This window comes from Rhipicephalus microplus, chromosome 9, assembly GCF_043290135.1.
Source record: "Rhipicephalus microplus isolate Deutch F79 chromosome 9, USDA_Rmic, whole genome shotgun sequence".
Lineage (NCBI taxonomy): Eukaryota > Metazoa > Arthropoda > Arachnida > Ixodida > Ixodidae > Rhipicephalus > Rhipicephalus microplus.
In genome coordinates this window covers 17,565,080-17,590,964 of record NC_134708.1, presented here as the reverse complement: position 1 = coordinate 17,590,964, position 25,885 = coordinate 17,565,080, and the positions used below count along the sequence as shown (strand labels likewise).

Sequence of the window (25,885 nt, the reverse complement as noted above, 5' to 3'; positions counted from 1 at the left end):
GGATAGAGGCTCTACCTTATAGATAAGAGGCCTCGATTCCAGATGGTCTTATCGTTCCCGCAAAAGTTACTATCACCGACTCGGTAGGAGATTTCTTCTTGTCAACCAGACGCGTGCACCTGTATACTGACACTGCACCTGCTACCGAAAATAATCCCAGAATTTCTGCAGGGGTCAGGCTCGTATCTACACCACGGACTATGCCTTTCGAACATGCATGCAAGATGCGCTGGAATAAACGGGCTCACCGGCTGCGCCGCAAATTCGGAACAATCGAGAAGCTCTCGGACGCACTCCCGATCGACAGAGCAGCACAATATACGACCATGACCGAAATGCCGGACCACGGTGATCTTTTGAAAGTGTGATGTGGCTTCCGAAGCTTCATTTGAATCACCTTCGGTTTCTTCATCAGTATTGTACCTCCGTTGGTCGGTACCAGAGCCACCGGGACATAAATAACCCCACTGCATAGAAAAGAACCAATCTGCCAATCCTTAGCCGGTATAGAAGCTAGCCAAGCGGAAGGCACTTGGCCAGGTGAATTAAGAAATTGACTTCGAGATAGCATGAGTCACTTGAAACACAAAATCAAATGGCACAAACCACCAACAAATGCCAGTGTATACTGGCGCCAGTGTACTGCGACAAAAAGACACATTTCGCATGCAATCGGCAACTTTCAGAGCCAGTCGGGCGAGCCAGAAATTTTTTTTTTCCTGGAGGGGCGGGGCACCCCCTTAAAATGGCAATTTTTTCGCACTCTATGCTAAGGCTTTTTCAGACACTTCATGCCACCTCTTCAGCCATGATCACAGTTTTTTCACGTCGCCCCGGCTCGTCTCGACTCTAAACGGACAGAGAATGAAAAAAAAAAAAAAAAGAGCGCCACGGCAGCCGTGACGTTTGGGTGACGTCACCGGGATGATCACGTGAGCGAAATGCTGCGACCTATTCCCTTAAAATATTAAGAACACCAAGGTGGTTATATGGGTAGTGATTATTGCTGCGACTGGTATCATTCCTACAGCTACATACGATGACAAACTCTGAAGAGTTCAAGTGCGGAGATCGTTCGATGTAGTGTGTTCGCTAACATTTATAATTTAGTACATTTATGAACATGCGAGCGGCCCATGGGAGTTGGGCTACACACTGGTGGACTCGCGATCCGTGACGTAAAAAGATGCTCGCTGTGCGAGGGTCACTATTCCGGCGATTGATTTTGTTCCGCGGTCAGCTGCTATACGGGCAATCGAGCGATTTCACATTTCTTAAGCTTGGCGCTGAAACTGAACTTTCAGCGTCTGAAACCGTGGGTCAAAGACAGCGGCTCCGCTGGGTGCAGCAGTCGGCAGAAGTTACAGCAGGCAACTTCTCTAATCTCACTTGTTGTACTAAGGTATTCGTGTGCAGTTAATTTTTTATGTATACTATAGCTACAATATACCCTTAGTCAAGATTGGGACGACGGATGTAATCCCGATGTCTCATATAATCACGACGACACGTTGAAGGACTGGACTGCTTGCTTACTTCCTGGCAAACTTCGGTTTATTTACACACTGACACTTATTTACAAACAAAGGCCGGGGGGGGGGGGGCACTTAGGCAACCGCACAGTAAGCACTGGCCTGTGTTAATAACAACGTTAGCGTCACTTGCCGAGCCCTTCGTGTACTCCACACACCAACTTCTCGGTGTAGTATCAACCTTGGATCAGAGAATGCACTAAGCACGACCTCTGTCCCCGCTTCACCACATCGTTCTCGAGCACCAAACTCCCCCCTTCTCTCCATTTCTCTTCGTTAAAATACCTCCCGTCTCATCTGAGACAGCCTCGTGGGACGAACCCTTACTCGATGCTCCACCGATGGAGCAAACAACTGCCCCTTCCTCAGAGATGCGTCTCGGCCTCTGCGTTGCCCCACTTTGCTATCCTCCAAGCATCGGCTAAGAAGAACTTCGTCATTTCAATGACGTATAGCTTAAATGATACTTTCGTGCGACAGCAAGCCTGCCTAGACGGCCGGTCGGCTGTCTGGCATTAGTAGACACGATTCTTGCCGTATATCCTCACGTATTGTTACAGCATCGCGCCACATTATCTTATCGGGAGTTTTGAAGTGGCTTTGAAAAAGGGGAAAGGAAGAAAAAAGCGCAGTCCCGCGTTATTGCCTCTCTCAATCGAGGGCACCTCCACAGTTATACGCAGGGAAGGGGGGGAATGGGAATTAAAGAGACAGAAGAGCAGAGGTAAGAGAAGGGTAGGGAAAAGCATTCGCACCGCATGACATAGCGTGCGTCCGAAGCCGCTGCGATGATCCGCAACCCTCAGGAAAAGCCGCCGGAAAGGCCGAGGAACTAAATCACGTAAAAAAGAAGAGGATGAACCGAAGAGGCGCATCAAATGAACATTGCGCCTGCTGGTTGAGCACGGTAAGATATTTGCTGCAATCCAAGTCTCTTGTAACGCATCGCGTGGTCTTGCCGGTCCAATAGTCATCAGCACTGATTCCCAAAGCGCGGGAAAACTGCACAACTATACGTTGTTGCCTTCACGTTAAGGCGTCGTCGAACGCAGGGTTTTGCCAATGCAAATAAACCGCCTCGCCGTGTAGAGCACTCCGATGTATTTCGGGAGACCCTACTCGACAGGAACCACGTCGTGCACGCAGAGATCCGGAAACGTGCAACAAAAAACCGCGAGCCCTTTCCGTTCGCCGCGCAAGCTGCGCATTCCCATTGGGCTGAAGAAAGGAAAAAAGGAGATTTACATTGCTTGGATGTTGCCGTCTGTGTTCATATAGCGCACTGTAATTGAGTATTCTGATGTAGTCTTCACCTACTAGTATATGGAACACTTCGTACATACTTCGTGGTCTCATAATGAATATAGGCATCAACTGTTTGTGAGGATAATGAGATGGTGAATTTGAAGACGTAAAGTTGGAACCCAACGTATAGGCGTGCTCAAATGCGAAAAGAGGATATCATTAGTCTGAAGCATCTCCCTCACTTCCTTTCTGCGCTCAACGAAATAACTAAGACGAGCTGCTTTTTTTTTTTTTGTTCGTTATGTCACTTGGCCCACCGTTCAAGCTGTTCCTCCATAATTGAAGCGTGCGTGACACGGTCACCCGAAAACCCACGGTATTTAGCGAAAATCAGAAATCAAGGGAGTTTTGTTTGGGGCACGCGAAGGATGGCCAGTCGGTCGGTAGATGGCGCTCGAAGAAAAGGGGAAGTTAATGAAAAGAGGCGGCCCAGGCGCGGACTTAAGCCGTTCTCCTCGGAACGCGTCCTCGTCAAACCCTGTGAGCCTTCGTTCACTGTTGAGGTGTCGCTCACTGAAGCAGACAGTTACGGGGCTCACTTTTCTCTTCCTTTCGCTCTTAAGAATCACCTCTCTCTCACCGCACTTTGTGCTGGGGAGTCACCCGCACGGCGGTAGCGCTCTCACGGTGAGCCAGACTGAGAAATAAGTGGTCGTTGTCGCTACAAGGCTCCCGATAAGATTATGTGACGCCATAACAAGTGCGGATATACGCTGTCACGACAGAACTCCCGATAAGAGATTTTTTTTTATTTCCTATTATCGGTAGTTCTGTCGTGACAGCGTATATCCACACGTATTGTTACAGCATGGCATGTTACAACTGATAGAGGTGGTGTTGCTCTTTCACAGCGAACGACAAGGATGAACCACAGAACACCTATACACTATACCATTCCGAGAAGGGAAAGTGTACCTTTGACAGTGCAACGAAAATAAGCGTAGCGGTGGCGTTTTGAACTAACTTATCCGACCTAGAGACGGCGCTGGTAGGCCTATCATCATCATTGCGCTAAAGCAATATGGCGGCTGCTTTGGTAGCGGGTGCGGGGGGTCACGGTGCGCACCCGCAGGTTTATGGGCGTTTATTCGCTGCTATTGCGGGGTGGTATTCGCGCACATGGCACCCTAATGTTACTATAAATATTTCCGCTATGCCGCCAGGTGACTTAGAGGCCTCAACTGGCAAAAAAACACGCCAAGCAAGTGAGCTTACATTGTTTATTGACAATCGTAAAAGCAGCAGTATACATGTAAACAAGGAACACTGTCTCTCACAGAGTTGAACAATACATAAAAAACAGTGATAGCCATCTGTTCAATAAAATTACCAGCTGAAATTGTGCAACTTCGTCTCTTGGCTCGTTCAGTCAGACAACGACATTTACACTGGACACTCCTTGCACTGTACTTGGTACTGTGCTGCCCGTTGGCTTTCTCACCACACATGCTCTCAAAAAGTGCAGTGTCAGTACGATTAGCCAGAGCCGCAATATTATATTTGACAACGAATTGGTGAGAAGCACATCGCGTTAAATAAAAAAAGATGACCCCCCCCCCGCCCCCCCCGCTGTTGTGCTAGGTATCCCTGCATATAACATTGTTCTCAATATTTTGTTTAGAATCTGTGCTTTCACCTGTGCGTCGGATGTTTTTACGACTAACTAAATGAACTTACAGTTGTGGTAAGCAAGTGCATCCTGGGAAAACAACATTTACAGGATCATGTTGAAAAGGAAGCTTGGTTTACGTTGCAAAAGAGATAAAAGGGTTACAGTGACAGGATCTTTAATTGAGTAACAGTTGGCGAATAATGAAAGCCAGAGTAAAAAATTTCAGCAAGTCAAAATTCCTGTCTAAGTTGTCACGGATGACAAGAGAATTAGCTACCCATGCCCTTGTTAGCCTACTGTAGATCAGCTGACACACGAGATGGAGGATGCCTGTTGGTGCTCCCAAAAGCACTCATTCGTAAAAAAAAAGAAATTATGCACAAGTGGATAGCACTCGCAATACACTGCACATGACATATGCACATACAATAAGGACATCTGGAACACTAGACAGCTGAGATGTGCTGGAAGTCATGGTAGCAATATTAGAAAAATAGGCCGTGAATAATCACTGCAGTCAAATCTGCATAATGAAGTTTTCTATGATGTTTATTCACAAAGTAAGGGCCATTTCTTAATATTTAAGTATTTTCACATCCTACTGAAGAGTTATGTGCACAGCGCAATCTGCCACTTCTCAGCGAAAGAACTAAAGTGATTGTTCTGGCTCAGTCGTCATCTGCTCGACGGGGAACGCAGACACCAATGTAGGCGAATATTGTTGCTCCCGCCTGTTGTGGGGCGCACACTGTATTTACACTTTTGCGTGCAAAAGAATCCCTAGCTTTTCCAATTTACGAGGAGTTGTGCACAGTTCACGAACCAAATGCGAAAAGTGAAACAAGTGTCAGAACACATTGTTGAGACTTCTGAAATGGCTGCACGAATGCGTACGAAAAAGAGTGGAGCACCACGCCAAGCATCCAGACCAACCAAACAGTTCAAGTGGACAGGATATTGCAATTACTGGCCTCTAAGACAAAGTTCCCCTTGTTGGCCTCCCTAAAATTTGCGCAATTGTATAGCCGATATGCCCAGACCACAACCTATAGGTTCTAAAAATGCTTACCGACCAACTCAAACACTAAATGACACCAAGTGGAGGAGCGTTTTTGGACTGCTACCGATAAAACAGGGATGATTTGTTTTCGCACACTGTTGCACAGGTGACGATCAACGCTTCATAGTGTACGCAATTGCAGAAAACACACAGTGGTGCCACCACTTTTTTAAACAAAACCCGAAAAAAATTCAAGCAGTTTGCTTACTCCAGTTAGGAAATGACGGCTACCATTTTCCAAGTCACAAAGGGAATTTTTAGTGTTTAATTTCATAAAATGTGGGCCATACGTACAGCTGACATATACTGTGAAACACTAACTACAGTAATAAGTACGATAAACATTGATGACGTCACTAATTCTCATCCAGAATCGGCCTCCTACATGACAACATGCATCCTTGCACTACAATCTGAACCGATGGGAAGATCAAATATTCTGGTAGGGAACACTAATTGCTCGCCCTGCTGTCTTGTGCCAGCACCGTGTGATTACTTCCTCTTCTTTCACTCGAAACAGTGGCTCGGGGTACGATTTTAAAACAGTGAAAAAATTCAAAATCACTGTTCGCAACAGGTTCAATTACCAAGTGGCGATCTTTTATTCAGATTGATGAACTACTGCGACGGTACGAGAAGCATTAAGAGCAGTGATTCTGCAGAAAAGTGAAGTAGGTTTTTGCTAAACTAAGCCCACCAATAAAAACTTTTGCTAATGAATATTTACTTGCTTGGAACCAAATGATCTTTAATTTTTGAGTGACCTTCAAAGTTTTTAAGCTTTGCATTGACAGATGAATAAATGAGCTTTTTCATTTTTTTGTGCCAATGGTGCATAGTCATCAAAAACACTGCTCAAACAATGAACAACGGCAGAAGCTGATATCACATTTTTATTCTTCACTACTTCCTAACTGTCTGCCTCACTTTTAACACGGGTATCACACAAAACTAGTCCTTTTGGCTACATATTTCACAGCAATGTCAAGGAAATAGCTTTTAGTAGACATTCGAATTATGAACATGTACAAACACTGGCCAAGTTTGATTATACCTACTGAGTGCACTCAGTCATTGTTGTGTTAAAAATTAACATACCTTTGAAAATGCCTTGTCACTCGTCAGGTATATTGCATAGAACAAATAATATAACAGTAAAAGGTCGTTATTTGAACTCAGTTAAGTAAAAACGCACAGCCGTGTGTATTTCTATTGGGGAAAATCTCTCGACAATTTAAAGTGCACGTTGGTATCCACAACAGCTAATTCAAACTGGGAGCCCCTTGTTTTCGTTGCTGCTCGCACAAGTCTGTCCAGAGTGATCACAACATTTTGCAAAAACAAACCAAACTGAATTAACTAGAGGAGGAAAACAACTTAGCAGCAGCATTTATGAGCAGATGAGATTTCGGATGCCAAACTGGAGCCCTTGGACAAGATATAGGAATGATAGTCATGGAGTCACAACGGAATAAATGCAAGAGAATTCAAATTACTGATTACTTTTCATTTTGAATGCGTTAACTCTGTCATATAAACTAACATGATTTTGAAGACTAAGTATTGGCATACGTTTAAACACTAAGGCTCACTGCTTGCGTGCATGTCGGTGCTTGTTTTTGGCGTATTACACCCACTGCAGGACAAAGGCCTCTTCCCATTATCGGCCAATCAACTTGGTCCTGTGCTTTCTGCTGCCCCGTTATACGTACAAAGTTTTTAATATCATTGGCCCACATAACCTTCTGTTTTAACTTCATGCGTTTTCCTTCTCTGTGAATCCAGTCAGTAACCTTTAATGACCAGCGGTTATTCTTCCTGCGTACGTGCCCAGCCTGTTAATTTATTCCTCTTGATTCAAACTACGATATCCTTAACTCCGATTTGTTCCCTGACCCATTCTGCTCTCGTCTTGTGTCTTAAGGTTACACATATCATTTTTCTTCCCATTGTTCGCTGCGTCGTCCTCAATTTAAGCTGAACCCTCTTTGTAAGTCTCCAAGTTTCTGCTCCGTAGTTCAGTACGGACAAGACACAGCTGTTATATTCCATCCGCTTGAGGGTTTGTGACCGATTATCATTCATGATTTGAGAATGCTTGCCGAATGTGATCCCCCCATTCTTACTCTTCCCTATTCTTCTGTAGAATTATGTATTTTACTCTCATGTTTCGGCTCCGCGATTGCTACCTATGCAGGCCATGTCTTGCTTAATGAAGGCACGAGTTCTTGCGCAGTTTTTTTTTTCAGTACTTTGATGGTGTGACTCCCAACATGCACGCGGTATCAGTGACTGTTTCAACACTACTATAGCTGTATATACCTACCACTTCCTTGCAACAGTCCCTACATTCACAGCAATCTATACACAATGTGAAAAAGAACTTCTGCTAAATATGAACTACTACGAGCCCATTTGTTAACTATTGTTATATGTGATACTCTATGCAAAGTTTGACAGGTAGCGTGAAGTACAGTATGGACACCCCATGACATGCACTGTCCAAGAATTTTGAAGCCTGCACATTTCCGGTCAACTGAGTAATTCATAACTGAGCAAGAAACAACAATCTGTGCACCCAATTTTGTACAGCTTGAACAATACCGTACGCTATCACTGCTTTTCGGTATAAGGCTTCCATTTGTCCGCATGGCATATTGGTGCCGCATGGAGTTGTGACTATATGGCAACTGTATCACTCTAAACGAAAATGACCTGAAATAACCTCAAAAACTGAGTAAACCATCTATCCTCTAGCGCACTGCCTTTGCTGCTTTTTTTTTACCACCTGCTATCGAGGCAAAAATTTACTCTCGTGCTGGGTTTTTGAACGTAGGGAGAGTAGTAATTATTTACCCAGTGAGGTTTTGAGCCAGTATAGAGAGAGTAAATTTGTACTGCCTTCACAAGGTTTTTGAGGTGATTTCTGGGAGTTATTTCTGGTGGCAAAAAAATAAAAATTGGCGGGTGCTTTCGCCCAGAGTTGACAAATTTATTAAATAGCAGAATTGATTGAACTTATTAAACGGCAGAATTGGTGACATATATAGATTCACATGCAAACACGCACACAACAAATGCAGAATAATACACCACTCGAACAGACTGCACGCGTTGCTCGACTACTTATCGACAATCCGGTATAGGCACGGCTTTTTGACCGGTCGTGTAGTACCGGTAGGAGAGCTCCCTTTCTGCATCGATTAACAGCAACGGTAGAAGGTGCAAGCATAAACTTAAATTGGACTGCTGAGCACTAAATGTCACACCGACCTTTTATTATAAATCTACCCGATCTCACCTTTTTGAGTATCCATTAATTACTTGGCACACCGGGCTCATGGCCCCACACGTGTTAGCACTGCTGATGCACAAGTCCATAAAATATACCTAAGTACGCACAAACCACGGTAGCTCAATGATTTTCATTGAGCGACGGTGCACAAACACAGTAGCAGCACGTATTCATCACAACGGGCGTAGAAGAGCGGTCCACGCCTGCATACAAGCTGCTTCCCGACGGCGTGCTAGGCCTTTTCGAGGAGCACGGCTATCCGATGAAACACAGCTGGTGATCACAGAACACATATCCTGTGCGAAATTCGTTGTCATAGACACAAATGAACACGTGACCGCTATCTTACGGGGACGGGGCGGTGTATGCATACTTCCAACGAAAGACCATGCACCGTCCGGGTTTTCTTCGTGCTCACCGCAGCCGCTTGTTGGTTCCGTCTGCCTCGTATCGGCTTCATGCTACATGTTTGAGAACAGTTGGTGCATGAGGAGGGCGATTCGGGCAGCACTTTACTCATTCAGACATTGCCTACTGTGGAACAAAATATATGCGATGCTTCTTTCACCTGCCCCGGCGACACACTCCCACTGGTCACTGGCGGCCACGTACGGCTCGGTGCCGACGACAGAGTGAGGCATTTTGCTTATTGCTTCTCCAGTAGGCAAGCACGGACGATGACACCAGATTGATTCTTGTTACCACTGGCAGATCTTCGCGATTCGGCTCGGAAGCGAGATATCCGCGACGTGCAGGTTCGGAGGCGCACGGTTGCTCGATGATGTAGAAAACACGTGGTATCCATCAGCCCTACGAGTCACACAGATACCGAGCTTCTTGCACCGTCTGTCTCCAAGGCCACAGCCGAGCAAAGATCAACAATTTGCGAAAATATGCAGGACAACTTTCCACAGCAGGTTTTCTTTCTTTTTTTTTCTTTTTTAAGAGCCCCCCCCCCCCCCCCGTCTTTGTTTTTTTTTCGTTCACAGAATGCTGTTCTCGCTTGCTGTGCTTATGCTACCCCCAGTTCCAGTAAAAGTGCGTTGACTCGAGGTCAGTCCCGAGGCACGGCGATGCCAAAAAAAAAAAAAAACCATCTGTGTTCCTTGCGTACCTTCAGGATTCACTGAGAGCGTCGCAAGGGGGGTATGGGGCAAAAGCCGCCGAAGCAGCTGCACCTTGCAGTCACGTGGTAATAAAATCTGAAACGCAGGTTAAAAATCACGTGATAGAAAACTCCCTACGTGGTAAAACTGACTTTTTGACATCCTTTCACTACCTGCCTGAGAGGTGGGGGCAAAACTATGTCATGTACCATCTTTTACTCCTACACGAGGTAGTAGTTTTAAACTCGAGAGAGTTTTCAGAGGTCATGAGCCGCAAAAACACCAGACACGGATAGTTTTTGCTTACAGTGACAGAGCTTCTTACGACTGGATGTGGACAGCTTGGAAATGAATGGTCTCTCTTTGGTCCAGTTTTCTGAGAAAAAAAAAGAGACTCATGAGCAGGGTAAGAAAGAAATGGTTGAACAAATTACGTTCGATAAATAAAATGTTTTCAACCATACCTTGCGAGGATTTCGGCCCATGAGCTTGCTTTCAGTGATGACACATTCTCCGCTGACTTGAGGTAGGTTCACAGTGATGAGGCATCCGAGCGCACACTGATACGAGCACTTCCTTGGAGGCTGCGGTTGGGTTGTAAGAAAAAAAAATAACAGTTCTGGTTACTCTGGTAGAAGCGTGAACGTATTTGTGATGCATGACTAAAAAGAATGTATACGGGAACACTGCATATAAGAAAGGTAGCGTGGACATAACATTGCTGTTTTTTGTGAATTTGTCTTGTTGATTGCATTATAATGAACTTGTTTTAGTGACGTTCTTGAGAGGACAAAGCTAGGTGATTGCCCGACTATATGGACTATGCGGTTCATGCAAATGTAATATGCTTCATTGCAAACTTATGAAAAATGTACATACTAAAGGTTCACTTGGCTCTATACTGTGTATTGAATTTATAAGCATGTATTGCAGCAGACTCATTCCGAGCAGAAACAGGTAAAACTCATGCTGTGGTCTGTGCTACAAATTTCAGCAGTGAAAATATTTTCAGCGAATGTGACAACGAAGTAAACAATCTCAAATATTCACAAGGTGTTCATCTCATTAGCTGTACAAGTCGATCGAAAGCCTTATGAAAGGTGAAAAACTGTAGCGCATGCAAAATAAAACGGCCATTTTCAGATGCAAAGCAGTGCATTTTCACTCACCGGCGAATACGCACGCCCACACTGTGCAAGATCATTCCGTCTTCGTAGACAGTCTCCGAGCGATTTGCCGGCGTTGAATTTTCACGCTGGAGGCTGCGCAGCCGGACGTCGGTGAAGCGCAGCAGCTGACATGGTTCACAGCCTCCAGACACGTTCCCTTCGTCGTAGCGGCCCGTAAAGTCTGGCGCACAAGCTCGCATTGATATATCAAAGCTGAATTAAAACGGAGCTTCGCAATGCCGATCGACAAAATGTACCGCGGCTAACCGCGGACAATTTGAACAAGTTAGCCGACAGAAACGCAATAGATGCCAACGGTCTGCTGCTTTTCGAGCGTCAAGATGATCTCAGTACTTGAACTAAAACAAACACCGCTCTGGTAATATTATCACAGGTAAGACAAAATTATTTCATTCAATTTTCTATAAAAATCGACGTATTAACTACTCTTTTAATGGTGTTTTGATACATTCCAAAATGTTTTTCCTGTTTGAGCACCCCAAACAGGAAAAAGTTACACTAACTTATCCGACCGCTAAAAGAGAAATTAATAGTTCCACTATACGCGCAAGTGACAAAACTCACCGCGGTCGATTTTTTCGTCATACGGCCATCGCGGAAACTCTCGTTTCCGGGGCTGTTCGTCTGCTCTTCTCGGACCAAAAGCAGACAGCAGACGACGCACCCCACAATCTCTCGCTCTTTTACTGGTCACCTATTGGCCATCGTGGCGTGACATCGTGGCGTGACATCGTGGCGTGATATATGTAACAGCCAATAGAGACAGCGTGACCTCCTCCTATCAGTTCCGCCTCTTCGCTGGGCGGGTGAACGTATGGGTTGAGGAGGTTTTTTTTTTACATCAAAATGTAAAGAAAAAAACAACCCGAACACGTCTAGTTTTTTCTGCCACGCTGTAGGAATATTCCTACACCGTGCGCGGCGGCTGCGAGCGTTGCGGATAGATGTGACTCCTCTCTCTCTCTCTTTTTTTTCGGCCGACTAGCCGTAGCATTCTTTGGCGGTGCGGTGTATTTCAATGCAATATCGATAGCTCGTTTTGCCGAAATTCCGGTGTCGGTGTCAGTGGTTGTAAGCGCCAAATCAGTGCTTTCTGTGACCGGAACATCGAGGAAAATTCAAATAGAAAAATAAATAATAGAATGCTAGGTTGCAGAGACAAATAAACACAGGCATCTTGAATGGCTGGGAGGTGTTGGGACTCCGGGTCCTGCCGGTCTCGTTTTCGGTAGCTGGCCCCGTCGCAGGATCCATCGTCCGACAATTCAGCGAGAAGAAGCGCCCGAACGAACAACAGAGATTTATTTACATGTGGAGAAGTGATCAACTGATCCAAAGAAAGAAGAGTGAGTGTGATACAAAACGTCTTCGGCATTTTATAGCGCCACGTTGTTGACACTGGGCGCCTTGTCCGCATCGTCAGCCAATACGGTGTCCCCGGCACCTTGGCCACGAGGGAGGGGGAAACACTTCTCACAACACATGGAGTGGCACAACCTAACACGGAGTCCATATATGGTCACGGCGCCCTAAAATGTTACCAAACATGGTCACGAACGCACAGCAGAGTCCGGAGTTCTCCCGGTGAGAGGAGGAGCCTGAATGGGGAGGTGGGGTGGACGACCCCGTCGGTCAAGAACCGGTTCTCCCCCAAACTCTACTTGCTTGGTTCCCCAGGGCCGGTCGTAACAGAGGTAACTGAGCCATGATATTTGCGAGAACTTCCCCGAAAGAAACACCCGCGAATTTCCCTAACGCATGCAATTCCAGCGCAAGCTTCCCTAACGCATGTAATTTGCTAACACAAGTTTGCGTCTTTCGTCGTAACATTTCAATATCGCAACGAGTGAGTTGTGTTAAAGGCTCACGCGTTACAAGGTGCTCGAAAATGTTTACTCATCATCTTAAAAAAAAAAAAAAAACATCAACGAAGGAAGCATGCAGCTGCGAAGGTTCACGTAAATTGCCGCACGAACGCGTAATAGGCCTTCCGCTGCGCAAAATGCAGAAATATATAGGGCTTAGTGGTCATTTAAATAGGCTTGCAGCAGGCATTCAAGGATAGTTCTAAAGAGCGTACAGTCGTTAGCTTCTTTACGGCACTGTTGAGCCCCGCCGCGGTGGTCTAGTGGCTAAGGTACTCGGCTGCTGACCCGCAGGTCGCGGGTTCGATTCCCGGCTGCGGCGGCCGCATTTCCGATGGAGGCGGAAATGTTGTAGGCCCGTGTGCTCAGATTTGGGAGCACGTTAAAGAACCCCAGGTGGTCGAAATTTCCGGAGCCCTCCACTACGGCGTCTCTCATAATCATATGGTGGTTTTGGGACGTTAAACCCCACAAATCAATCAAATTACGGCACTGTTGAGGCACGCACCGAGAACCGAAGCGTGGCCAGCAATTCAGAAGGCGATGCATACGGGGCCTGATTACGCTATGAAGTATATAGCGGACTCACGGACAATCTTTTGTGATGTGTACGTTTTTTTCCTATACACCAATTGTTAAGAAAGCCCCCAGTTTCATTTGTATTCATTACGTTGTACCATCGGGACGATGCTCTTTCGTGAAGGAGCACACGAACGCGTTGCCGACGCCACACCAGATAAAACGAGGACGGCCGATCGAAGATAAGCTGTAGATAAGCCTCGGTGCGTCGCTCGAGCGCATGTATTATAAGCAGTGGGACCGCGGGAATATCTGATGCGTACCGGCGAAGAAGTCCGATCTGTCCAGGAGAGCTGAGGGTGAGCACGCACTTTCCTCTCCGTCCGTCGACTCTCGTTGTTTCGGGCTTGTCGGACTTCGCCAACGGCGCCCGCGGCAAACGCTCACCTTTTGTTGCCCCTTGCAAACGCTTGGTCGAATAGCGGCGCGTTGTCCTATAGTGCGAAGTCAAACTATACGCCGGCCCGTACCTATCGAAGCCAACGCGAGCGTCTTTGCCCTCGCTCGAGCTACTGGGTCCTTTGTCCCCGTGCCGCCGTGAATCACCTTTGCCCGTGGAGACGTGCTCGCGGAATCCCATGTAGTATTTCTCGCCCGGCGCGTATAGACAAGCCCACTTGCTTTTGCCCGGCGCGTAGATAAGCCCTTTGGAACGGGCTGTGTAGTGAGTTTTGGTGTTGCCGCAGACAACGAGGTGTTGCGACCTTGAGCAGTACCGTGTTCTCGGCCCGGCGACGGTTAACGCGTGCTCTGCGGCCCGCCACGCTAGTGGCCGTAATCCTTCGGGGATACTTGCACACTACAAGTTGCAGTGACACGAAAGTGACGAAATCGTCAGCGTACTATCATCGTGACATTGAATAGGACTCATAAGAATATCGTTTAATACCTATATATTGCTTTTTTGTTTAAAAAATAGTTGATAATAACAGAAACATCTGGAGTGTAACGTTCCAAACCCTCGTTATGATGAGGGGTGCCATAATGGGGGGAGGGCCTCAGAAATATTGACTATGTGGTGTTCTTCAACTGGCACTCACACCGCACAGCGCACGGGCCTCCATCAGTTCACCTGTATCGAAATGTTACAACCGTGGCCGCCATCGAACCCGCGATTTCCGAGTCAGCGCCGTATACCACTGTACACCCCCGCCACCAATTAAGTAATTTGAGAATGATTAACAAAAAAGGTAACTCATTCGTAATAACGCCGCTGCGTGGTTTATACACCAGACATACGAGGCGCCATGTTTCTGCCATAACAATCTTGTGACAAGACCTCTGAGATGGTGGGCGCGCGGCGGGTGTAACCACACTACGCGCCCGTAATCTTGGAGGCCATGTTCGTCATTTCCCGATTATTTTTAGTCCCACTAGACAAAGAGAGAGAGAGATAAAGATGCAAAGGAAGGCAGGGAGGTTAACCAGACGCACATCCAGTTTGCTACCCTGCACTGGGGAAGGGATGAAGGGGAGAAAAGAGAGTGCAGAGAGATGAGAAGGTACACACAATCACGAGCATACTCGGGGAGCACACACAGTCTACAGGCGGTCGCTCAGGTTTGTTGACTTTAAGTAAAGTAGCAGTGCTTTAGTCGCTTTCTGCGCAACTGAGGCAGATGCCCAGGGTCCTAGTGTCCCCAAACCGCCTGAAGGGTAGGGGGGCGAGGCAGGCGATTGTACCTGCAGCTCGGAGGAGCCGACCCCCTCCATTCTCGTGTTCGAGGAGCGGAATGCACGAGGAGGGAGCGCATTATGCCTAGACGACGCGACGCGGTTGCGAAGCCCATTTCCGTAGAACGCTGTGTCGACGATGGCTTGCTGCCACGGGGCAAACTAGCGGGAAACAGGCGTCCGGGTAGCGGCCGTCCACTGTTTTGTCTGCCCTGGTTGCTTCGAACGGCTCCCCCAAGAGCGCGGATAAAACTTATGCGTATGTACATCGAAACGTACACCTAACCTTCAGGGCTAATGGGATACTTTTTGAAACAATGTGCATTTCGGTCATTCGATTTGGAAACATTTGCTAAACGCTCGGAGCAATCGCTTGGCTTTTTTTTTATTTTCTTGTGTCGTCTGTGTGTTTCTAAATGATGATCTGTTGTTTCATCTAATTACCCGTTCAGTTAGAAAGCCTCGTTTTAGGGATATTGTTATTTTAGTGGCTTGGGCTTCTTTTCAAGAGACTGGTTGATCACATATTCGAAGTCTAACGCGGTAGGTAGGCTTGCGTGATAAACATGGCGATATATGTTCTTCAAAGCTTTAGTTTTTGTTGTTGCTTCGAAACGAAGCGCTTTAGTGTGCAGCAAGTACCGGAACTGTGTACAGGCGATCATGCCGATTTCTTTCTCAATCATCTTTTAAAGCTGCGTGCGAATAAGCGACTTTTGTATGCCGCTTACAGCGTGTATTTTCGAATATGTGGCATGAAAGAATGCCTACGTGCCTTTTCCTTGAATCGTGCAGTATTTTTGAGACTTTCTGTGCGTGTTTCATGTGTATGTCCGTGTCGTGGTGCGCGGGTTATGACTTTCATTTTATGGTTACCGTGAAGCGTAGTGTGTCAGATGTTCTCTGCGATGTATAGTCCACGGCAGTGAAATGGTGCGCGAAAAAGAAAACCCATTGGTAGACGACCGGAACACTGAAAGCTCTCGAACATTGTGCGTTTGTGATTTTCTTGAACATTACGCAGTAATGTTCTTGAGAAGGGAGCTGGCAGTTTAAAAAAAAACACAACAAAAAGTTCCATACGGACCAGGCCAGCTCTTGGTGCACGTAGGGAAGTTGACGGGTGCCGCTGAAGGTCTCGCCGGCTTGGTAGACGACGAGGGTGCCCGGAATTGCAGCCGTCTCAATACGTTGCGCGGGTCACTCCATGTTCGCCGCCCACGCGAGACACCGACGACCGCACTTGTTGCTGGCTGTACGTCAACTGCTCTTCCGATGCAGTCAAAACCTCTTCAGCGGCGTACGCGTGATCCCGTCTCATCTGGGGGTAATTTTCCTTTTTTAGACCGCCGGTGCCCCTTTCGGTACAGGTGCAGGGAAGACGAGCCGGCGCCACGCTGGGTCGTTAGTCGCCGGATGACGTCCTCCCCAACACAAAAGCGCCCTTCCTTGTCGATGGGGTCCGCGGATGATCCGAAAATTGGATTCGTTCGTGACAGCACCCCACCGTATTAGGTGCACGTCATCTGTGTATTGCTAAACAAAGCAATTATGTTATCCCTAACACAGCACGACTCTAAGTTAGAATGCATAACTTCTGTTTTTCAAAAAAAAAAAAATAAAAAATACGGGAATTCTCGTTGGACGGAATGCCCGTAAATAATTTTTGCTATGAATGAAAACAGAAGCATTCGTAACACGGTTACTCCTGTCACCTTACACCTACCCTATGCGATACTAAAAGAAAGACGAAACACGGGGAGAGAGCGTACTTATTTATTTTGGTGATGCTTAAGCAGCTGAATTTTTCCATAGCAGATGCAAAATAACGGCAGTGACGGTTCTACCTGTTAACGAAGCTCACCTCATGAAGGCAAGGTGCACAGCGCAGTTTAATTTATTTTAACGTTTGCGATAAAGAATAGACTTGAAGAGTTCGTTACTGTATACCAGCGTACTAAGCACGTGCCACGAATTCGCCCGAGTTTTAAGGGCCAGACAACGAAACCTTCCTTTCCTCAGTGAGGAAGCCTTGAGTTTTGTGAGGCTGCCTTATGTCACTCTGAAAGCTTCCTCACTGAGGAGCCCTCGGCGAAGGCTTCCTTGGCGCTTCCTCAGCTTAAGGTTGCTTTGGGGCTACGACGATAGTTATAGCGCGAGAACAAAACGACGACACAGAGACAAGAAGGACACGAAAGACACGAGCTACCTTCGTGCGCCCTTAGGTCCGCTCCTTGCCTTGAAAGAGCGCTTCGCCTCACAGCTAGCCCACGTGATGTTTACGTTTCAGAGGCAACCCTCTCACCCTCCTACCTCCGCGGGGAGACGCGAGCGGCTAGCGTGCGTGCCCGGCACGACGGACGGCGCGCAGTAATACAAGAAATGGCGTCGTGGGCGGACGGTAGTGCGGCTGACTTCAGGGATTTCTTGAACCGCGCATGTCTTTTGATAAGACCCTCCTCGAGATCCCCGTGTTTCAATCCGAAGTGCCTTCCGATTCAACACCTTGTGGCGCTCCAATTGCGGGCGGTGACCACAGCTTTCTGAAAGCAGTGCCGATTTCGGCTGTCCGCGAAACTTGGTTTTCCTACTTTTACGTCACATATTTGCATGCTTCACGCTCGGTGCACGCGCTCCGAGGAACACCCGAATTAAGCGGGTTGCGTCCAAATTTCACCAAATCAATGAGAGTTCTGGTGCCCTTAAACGACACATACGCTGCCGGGCCAGAGAACATGTCCGAATAATTCAGTTTTCCGAACTAATGTGTGTCGAATGAACAAGCTATTGCTGTGCTAGTGGGCACTTGCAGTTAAAAATAGCACGCAGTTCATTTCAAAGGTTTCCCTGAAACAATCAGCTAGGTCAGCTACATTATTCGTTTGCAATGTGATAATTTAGGGCTTTATGGCAATTAGTGTGTAAGACGTTCTCCGTAGTCATCCTATTTACAATGTTCAATTGATATTATACTTTGCAGATGAAATGGTTCGTCCGAAAAAAGGTATAAATGTGGCAGGCCCCGAGGAAGCGTTTTGGGAACTTTCCTCGTCATAATGGGCAGAGGTGCGATTGAAGCTATGACAGCAACGCTCAATTTACAATTCGTGTAGATTATACCATCTCATCTGTTGTGAGAACATTAAACACAAATTTGACAACAAGAGCTAATGCGACCCGAATCGGTAAAATTTCTGTGACCGAAAACCACCTAAAAAACATCATTCCATAATATAGGCGGTTTTTGTCGCCTCAAATCAACTTGTGTCTATAGTTCAAAATACAACACACACAGCAAACACTCATACACCGTAGTTTCACAAATAAGGGTTTATTAAGCACAATAATAACGTGCACGCGCGCGTGTTCGCGTTCATGTAGCCTACGGGATCCCTCTGGTATGTGGCGCTATTTATATAAGATGGACTAGAAGGCGCGCCACTGTGACATTGTGAAATAACCACGGAAAATAGGAACGTTATGACCGATTATCAAACCGAAACCTGCAGCACACATCATAAAGCATCGTTTCATGCTGCAGTTTCATACATCTTTCGGTAACACACTTTTAGACAGTAATTGCTCAACTCTTTTGAACGAAGAAACTCCCAAGCATTTCCCCGAGGGTGAACATGGTTAAGTGCGAATGTACGGGGTGATGCTATGAGGGGGAGTAAAAGTTAAAATCCGTTGGCATTCGCCAGTGAGTTAACGTAAGCTCCCCCGTGTGATCACATTGCGATTGCCCGGAACCATTAGACCCTCTCGGGAAATATTGGACAGTTTACGCGTACACGTGAGAGTAAATTCGCACTATAATGGTGTTTATGTCCGCGGCCCGCTTCGCCCGCTTGCGCTCGGCATCACGGGCCCTTCGCCGCGCTGCCTTGTCTTCAACCGGCGCGACATCTTCAACGACGGGTGCAATGTTCGCATTCGATTGCGTTATACTCGTTGTTGGATGTATCACAGTCGAGGTTGATGCCTGCCATGGATCCATACCTATGACGACTTGCCGATCTCGAGCATGTCGTGGCAGCCACGGAGCGGAGGGCGGAACGCGCGCAATCACGTGGTGTGTGACGTCGCTGCGCGTTGCTACAGACGCTCCTCTCCGCCCCTCGCGCCGGGCTAGGGCAGAGGCGACGCATCGCGGACGGCCACAGAACACCTGCCAGTTTGGGACGGCGGAGGCAGGCTCACTGCAGTCATTACTCGGATTTCGCAATCTCCGACGACATCGCAGCTCCCGCCGGTTCGCCCTCCGCGGTCTCCTGACGCCGTGCACGGTGATCGGATCCCCACTTTCCTATCTCCTATTTTCCGTCGCTTGCCTCTCTATTTCTTCATCTATTTCATTCTATTATTTATATCCCTCCTTCCTCCCACCCCTATAAGGCACTGCGCCGTGTCGCCCCTGAGGCAGACAGAAATTAGGTGCCCTTTTCCTCTTCTTTACAACCACAACCACCACCACCATCATTGCACAGTCTCCATCTGCGAAAAGAGCACGCTTTTCAGACACAAGTAAGTAACAACTGAGACGCTTATTCGCGTTCATCTGTACCTGTGAGTACGTTTCGTGCGTCATTTGTTCGCAAGGGTTGCGGCGCATGTTTCGATTTGCTTGCCAATCTGGGTGTGACCTTCCAATATTGCTACCACGTTCATTGTTTCACCTTTGCGCCAAAGAATAACATAAACTTTATTTGTCGAATCCAGACGATTTGAGTCCGGCGTTTTTTAGTGGGCCTGGGCACCCACCGCGGATGCGGTTCCGAGACCTTGTCTCGAAGCGGCTTCCTCGGCACGCTGGATGGCCCAGAGATGTGCTGTCAGGTTCGAGCTGAGCAGTGCTGCCTTCCAACGCGAGCGGAGGCTGGCGGTGGAAGAGTGAGATGAATCGGCACTGTTCGAATTGTTTATTAGGCCCTGACACTCCCACTTGAAGTGACTAAGGGTGGCAACCTCGCCACGTGACGTGCATCTGTTTGTAGCGTATATGTCTGGATCACCGTGGTCTGGATACATGGCGTGCATGAGTTTGGAGTTTCTTTATGAATCTGCAATTGTCTCAAGTGTACCGCTTGCGTTCTGTTTAGCCTTTCGTGAGGGGATGGGTATATGCGTCGTTGTAACTGGTAATGTGTGGTGATGTCGTGTAACCTAGTCATACGATCCACCCATGCCCAGATGTCTGCAGTTCCCCGCGGGGGCTCGTCGTCCTCCGGCGATGCTCGGTGAGTGAGGCCTCGAGCAACGCGGTGAGCCGTTTTGTTGGGGGTGCTCAGTCCGGTGTGTGCCGGGATCCATAACAGGTGCCTTCGGTTATCGAAGTCGACCTCTCCTGGATGTATGGGATGTAGTTGGAGTATGTGAAACACCTCTTCCGAGATGCGTCCGTTGGCAAAATTGCGAATTGCTGTTCGCGAATCACTAATCACGTTTGTGGCATTGGTCTGTGTGAGCGCCAGTGCCGCTTCCTCTGCCGCTTCAGCGTGTGCCATGTTCACAGTGTTACGACCGGCCCTAGGGAACCAAGCAAGAGGAGTTGCGGGGAGAACCGGTTCTTGACCGACTGTGTCGTCGACCCCCACCTCCCCATTCAGGCTCCCCCCCTCTCGCCGGGAGAATTCCGTAATCTGCTGTGCGTTCGTGACCATGTTTGGGCATTTTTTAGGGCGCCGTGACCATATATGGACATCGTGTTAGGTTGTGCCACTCCATGTGTTGTGAGGTGTGTTTCCCCCTCCCTCGTGGCCGTGGTGCCGGGGCCACCGTATTGGCTGACGATGCGGACAATGCGCCCAGTGTTGGCAACGCGGCGCTATAAAATGCCGAAGACGTTTTGTATCTCTCTTCTCCCTTTGGATCAGTTGATCACTTCTCCACATGTAAATAAATCTCTGTCGTTCGTTCGGGCGCTTCTTCTCGCTGAATTGTCGGACGATGGATCCTGCGACGGGGCCAGCTACCGAAAATGAGACCGGCAGGACCCGGAGTCCCAACAACAGCGAAGCTTGTGGTGTACTCGCCGCGATGGCCGGTAACTACCACCACGAAACTATTTTTATTCGTATAACGCACGGCATCAGTGAAAACCGCTTCAGTGTCGTTGGAGTAGCTTTGAGTAATGCGTTGTGCCCTGGCTTTACGCCGTTCCGTATGGTGTTGGGGGGCATGTTGCGAGGCAATGTGGGTACGTATACTTGCCCGCGTACCGATCTTGGAATTTCGACTTTGATGCCGTGCTGCGTATGGTACGTGATGCCAAGTTTTTCGAGTAGGCGCCGTCGGCCTGGGCGGGTCTTGAATAGGCACTCGAGCTGGGAAACTTGTTGCGCCTCCACGAGTTCCTCGAGGGTGTTATGCAACCCTAGCTTTAGGAGTTTTCTGGTGCTAACTCCGGGCGCCAGTCCCAACGCGAACTTGTACGTCTTGCGTATCAGGGCGTTAAGCTTGTCTTTTTCCGCAACGGTCCATTTGTGAAACGGTGCCGTGTACATGGAAATAAAGGCTTGTATGAGTCGTATGACGCTGCCTTCGCGCATGCACGCATGTTTGTTCGGGATGCGTCGGATGAGTTGCATCGTGCTGGTGGCCTTTGGCATTATCTTGCGCAGTGCTTCACCATTGCCGCCGTTCTGCTCAATCATCATCCCCAGCACCCGGATCTTCTTTACCATTGGGATTGGTGAGCCATTTGATGATGCTAGTTTGATTTCTTGTTTTTCTGAAGGTACGTAGTCTTTGGGCGGGCGTCCCTTTTTCAGTGGTCTATATAGCAGTAATACGGATTTTTCGGCCGAGCAGGTGAGTCCCGTGCCTACGAGGTAATGTTCCACGCATTCTATGGCCGCCTGTAAGCAATCCTCGATCTCTCCGTCACTGCTTGTTGTCGTCCAGATCGCAATATCATCCGCGTATAGCGTGTGGTGCAGTCCATCAATTTGATGCAATCGCTCGGGTAACCCCAGCAGGACGAGGTTGAAGAGCACCGGCGAGATCACCGAGCCCTGCGGTGTAGCTGAGCTTCCAATGTTGATTTGATTTGATTCTAGTTGTCCCACTCGCATGCGTGTGGTTATTCCCGTGAGGAAGTCTCGGACGTAGTTGTACACTCGCATTCCGAGCTTCAATCTGTCTATTTGTCGCAATATGGCGTCGTGAGGAACGTTATCGAAGGCCTTCTTCAGGTCCAGGCCAAGGATGGCTCTTGTTGAGCACCCAGGATTTTCTATGATTTGATGTTTTAGTTGCAGAAGAGCGTCCTGTGTGGAGAGATGTCTTCTGAATCCAATCATTGTGTATGGTAATAGGTTGTTGTCCTCGAGGTAATCTGTTAGTCTATTGAGGAACGCATGCTCCATCAGTTTACCTACACATGATGTTAGGAAGATAGGGCGCAGGTTCTACAGCTGCAATTTCTTGCCGGGTTTCGGTAAAGTATGAGCTCGCTTCTTTCCATGGCTGGGGTAACTTTCCACGCACCCAACACTCGTTAATATAATCTGTGAGTTTCTCTAGCAATCTGTAATCGAGGTTGCGCAGTGCCCTGTTCGATATTCGATCTAGGCCTGGGGCTGACTTGGCATTGAGTTTGACGAGGGCCGCCTCGATTTCGGAAATTGAGAATTCTGCGTCTAGGATGGCGTTGCCTTCTCTCCTGTAGTCCGGATGTACTTGCGGGGGCATTCGGGGTATGTAATGGAGTTCCGCTTCCCGTAGGAAATCTTGCTCCGTTCCCTCGTAAGCGTGTATGATTTTGCATATGCCTTGCCTCTGTGAGGTCTTGGTGTTCGCGGGATCTATGAGGTACCGCAGTATCTGCCATGCGTGACTCGTAGTGAGCTGACCATCCATATGCGTGCATTTCTCTTCCCATTGCTATTGTTGCAGGTTAAGTGCGTGCTTTTCTATTTCTTTGTTGAGCTGTGCTATTCGTTTTCGCAATCTCCTATTATATCGTTGTCGTTTCCAACGGCGATGCAGTTGGGTCTTGGCTTGCCACATGTGCAGTAACCGGGTGTCTATTCTATCAAGTCCAGCTGTTGACGGCATCATTTTCGTCGCCCTCTCGATGTCGTGCCGAAGTTGCTCGGTCCATTTCTCAATGTCTTTGATGTCTTCAATCTGTTGCTTGTCTCGATTTTTTCGTCGTAGTTCCCAATTAGTGATCTTCATTTGGCGACCGGCATTGTGTTCCTGTGGGCCACCTTCTGCTTCTATAGAGATAATGTAATGGTCACTCCCAAGTCTTGCATAGTGTTTCTCCAAGTCACCTTTCGTTTATTGCACGTAAAGGTAAGGTCTGGCGTGGTGTCAGTGCTGACGCTGTTGCCCTGCCTAGTTGGTGCCGCTGGGTCAGTGACCAGCCCGAGGCCGGCGAGTTGCGCCGTTTCCCACAAATGCCTGCCTTTCGGCTGATCGTGTTTGTAACCCCACGCCGCATGCACCGCGTTGAAGTTGCCTCTAATGAAGAGTTGTTGCCCCTGGGTGATATCGAGTGCTCGTTTGAAGAGGACGTGAAAGCATGCAGTGTTTGCGGCATCTCGGACTGCTATAGACGTTGAGTACGAAGATGCATTAGGGTGTATTAGGCGGTGGAATTAGCTCTACGAGAACGTTTTCAATATACTTGACTTGGGTGTCGTGTTCGATAACCGTGAGCTCTCGCTTGACCAGTGTGGTGACGTTTGGATTCTCCGCCTTGCCTGTTATAGACTGGTACCCTGAAAATTTAGCGGGGCCGTTTGTTTCCTGCAGTATGATGACGCCTGGGTGGTCGGGGATTGTTTTCAGGTATTTTTGTAGGTGCGCTCGTTTGTTTTTGTAACTTCTGCAGTTCCACTGCCATATTGTATGTTTTTGTTTCGAAGAGTGTCTTGCCATGGTTATGTGGTGCTACATGTGTGGCGCCGCTTCGCTATGCGACGTCACCAGCGTGCTGTTGGCAGCTTCTAATCTGGACAATCTGAGATAAATGCTCTCCAAGCTTTGTTGAATCGTACGCGTGATAGTCGCGGTGATAGTTTCCTCGAGACTGCTCACGCGAGCCTCGAGTGCTTTCACTCGCGTGTCGCCTATCGCTGCGCGCGTACGCTTGGAACGTACTGACCTTTTAAGGGAGATAGCCGGTCCGCGTTTAGTATCATGGCCGTCGACCTCACCGTCCTCAATAAGTTCTTGTGTTTCCTGCATTGCCTGTTGGTCATTCTCGCTGTGAGCGGCAGACTGGAGCTTTTGTATGAGTTCGTCCTTTGCGTGAATCTGTGCCTGCATGCTTTCCATTTGCATAGTTTGTATCGTCTGTGTCAACTGAGCTATCTCCGCCTCTATCTTAGTGTGTGTTTTGCCGCCAGCCTCCGCGTTTGTTGCGCGTTTTCCTTTGACCGCATCTGCAAAGCTCACCGACTCAGTTGCCTTGGCGTCCCTCGTTGGGGTCCGGCCAGGTTTTCGGCTGCGAGCTCGGCGTCGATGCTGCTTTCGGGGTCCCGGTGTGCGGCTACGAGATCGGGAGTGGCTTCGGCTGGGTGTCCTGGATCTTGAGTGGGGCCTGCTGGTGGAATAGTTGGTGGCAGTGGCCTCTGCCTCTTCGTTGGCCCTTCGTCGTTCCCATTGTCTCTTCGTCACGATGTAGGACGTTTTCTACCTTGCACGGCAGTTGTGGTCCGCCGTCATGTGTGCGCCCCCGCACAGCTTGCAGTGGGGGGAACACTGGTGGTTGGGGCCTGGGTTAGGGGCGTCACAACCACGACACACTTTGTCCTTGGGCTTTGTGTACACGTCCATGCGGTGACCAAGTCTCCCGTAGCAGTGACACACGTCGATTTGCTTGCGGTACAAGGTGCAGCGAAGGAGAGCGCCGCCGTACCTGACGTAAGTGGGCACTCGCGATCCTTCAAACGCCACTATGATGGTCGTGGTGTTACTGAGCCGTTTGGCTGCTAGGGAGTAAGGGTTACGTGAGTGAACGACGCTGGTGTGAATGGACTTGGCGTCTTCTTCCAATGGGATACCCTTGATTATTCCCTTCACCGTGTTGTCGGGGGACATCTCGTACGCACTAACCTCGAGGTGGTGGTCGCCGATGGTGATGGCTTGAAGCTGCCTGTGCTTATCGGCGTGAGAGGCATGCGGTGTGCTCACGACGATGATGTTTTGATGGTTGTTGGAGCACACCGTGTCCTCCCCTGCTTCATGCGTTGGTACGTTGTCCGCGCGGTAAATCGCCGGTGCGAAGCGGCACGGTGCCGGTGGTGGCCACGTCGAGGCCTCCTCGTGGTCGCATCACGATCTTGAACTCGCTCCGTGGGAGTAGTGGCATTTTTCTCTTTCTAATGACTTGCTGCTTGATGTTACGGGGTTGTCGACGCGAACGCTGTCGGTTGCAGTCCGCTCCCTCGCCGGCGCAGGAGGGAGCTCCGTTCTGGGTGTTGCTCTGCGCGTTTGCGCGGTTAACTTGGGTCTTAGATCTGATGGTGCACCAATCCGTGCCCTCCAGAAACTTTTCGGGGGAGATATCCTCCCCGTTCACTCGGACTTCCATCGTTGATGGCCGAAGAAAGCGCCCGCGTCAGAGGAGACGCTCAGCGCGTCTCGTCGGGTGGCCGGCTTGCGTGAGCGTCGGGCCAAAAGGGCGCGGGTTGAAAACCTCTCGAATCGGG

General features: G+C 48.5%; 1 protein-coding gene across 3 annotated transcripts in view; it reads left to right on the top strand.

The window, feature by feature from the left end:
• Positions 1-13,750: 13,750 nt before the first annotated feature.
• The window catches only part of LOC119164896 (uncharacterized), a 40,903-nt gene continuing 28,768 nt past the window's right edge, over positions 13,751-25,885 (top strand). The window contains exon 1 of one of the 3 annotated variants that reach the window (XM_075873215.1): positions 13,751-13,843. The gene's annotated coding sequence lies outside the window, so the exon portion shown is untranslated. Of the gene's footprint in view, positions 13,844-19,389; positions 19,746-21,102; positions 21,265-25,885 lie in introns of those variants that run through there. The other 2 variants (XM_075873214.1, XM_075873216.1) reach the window with 2 other exon arrangements.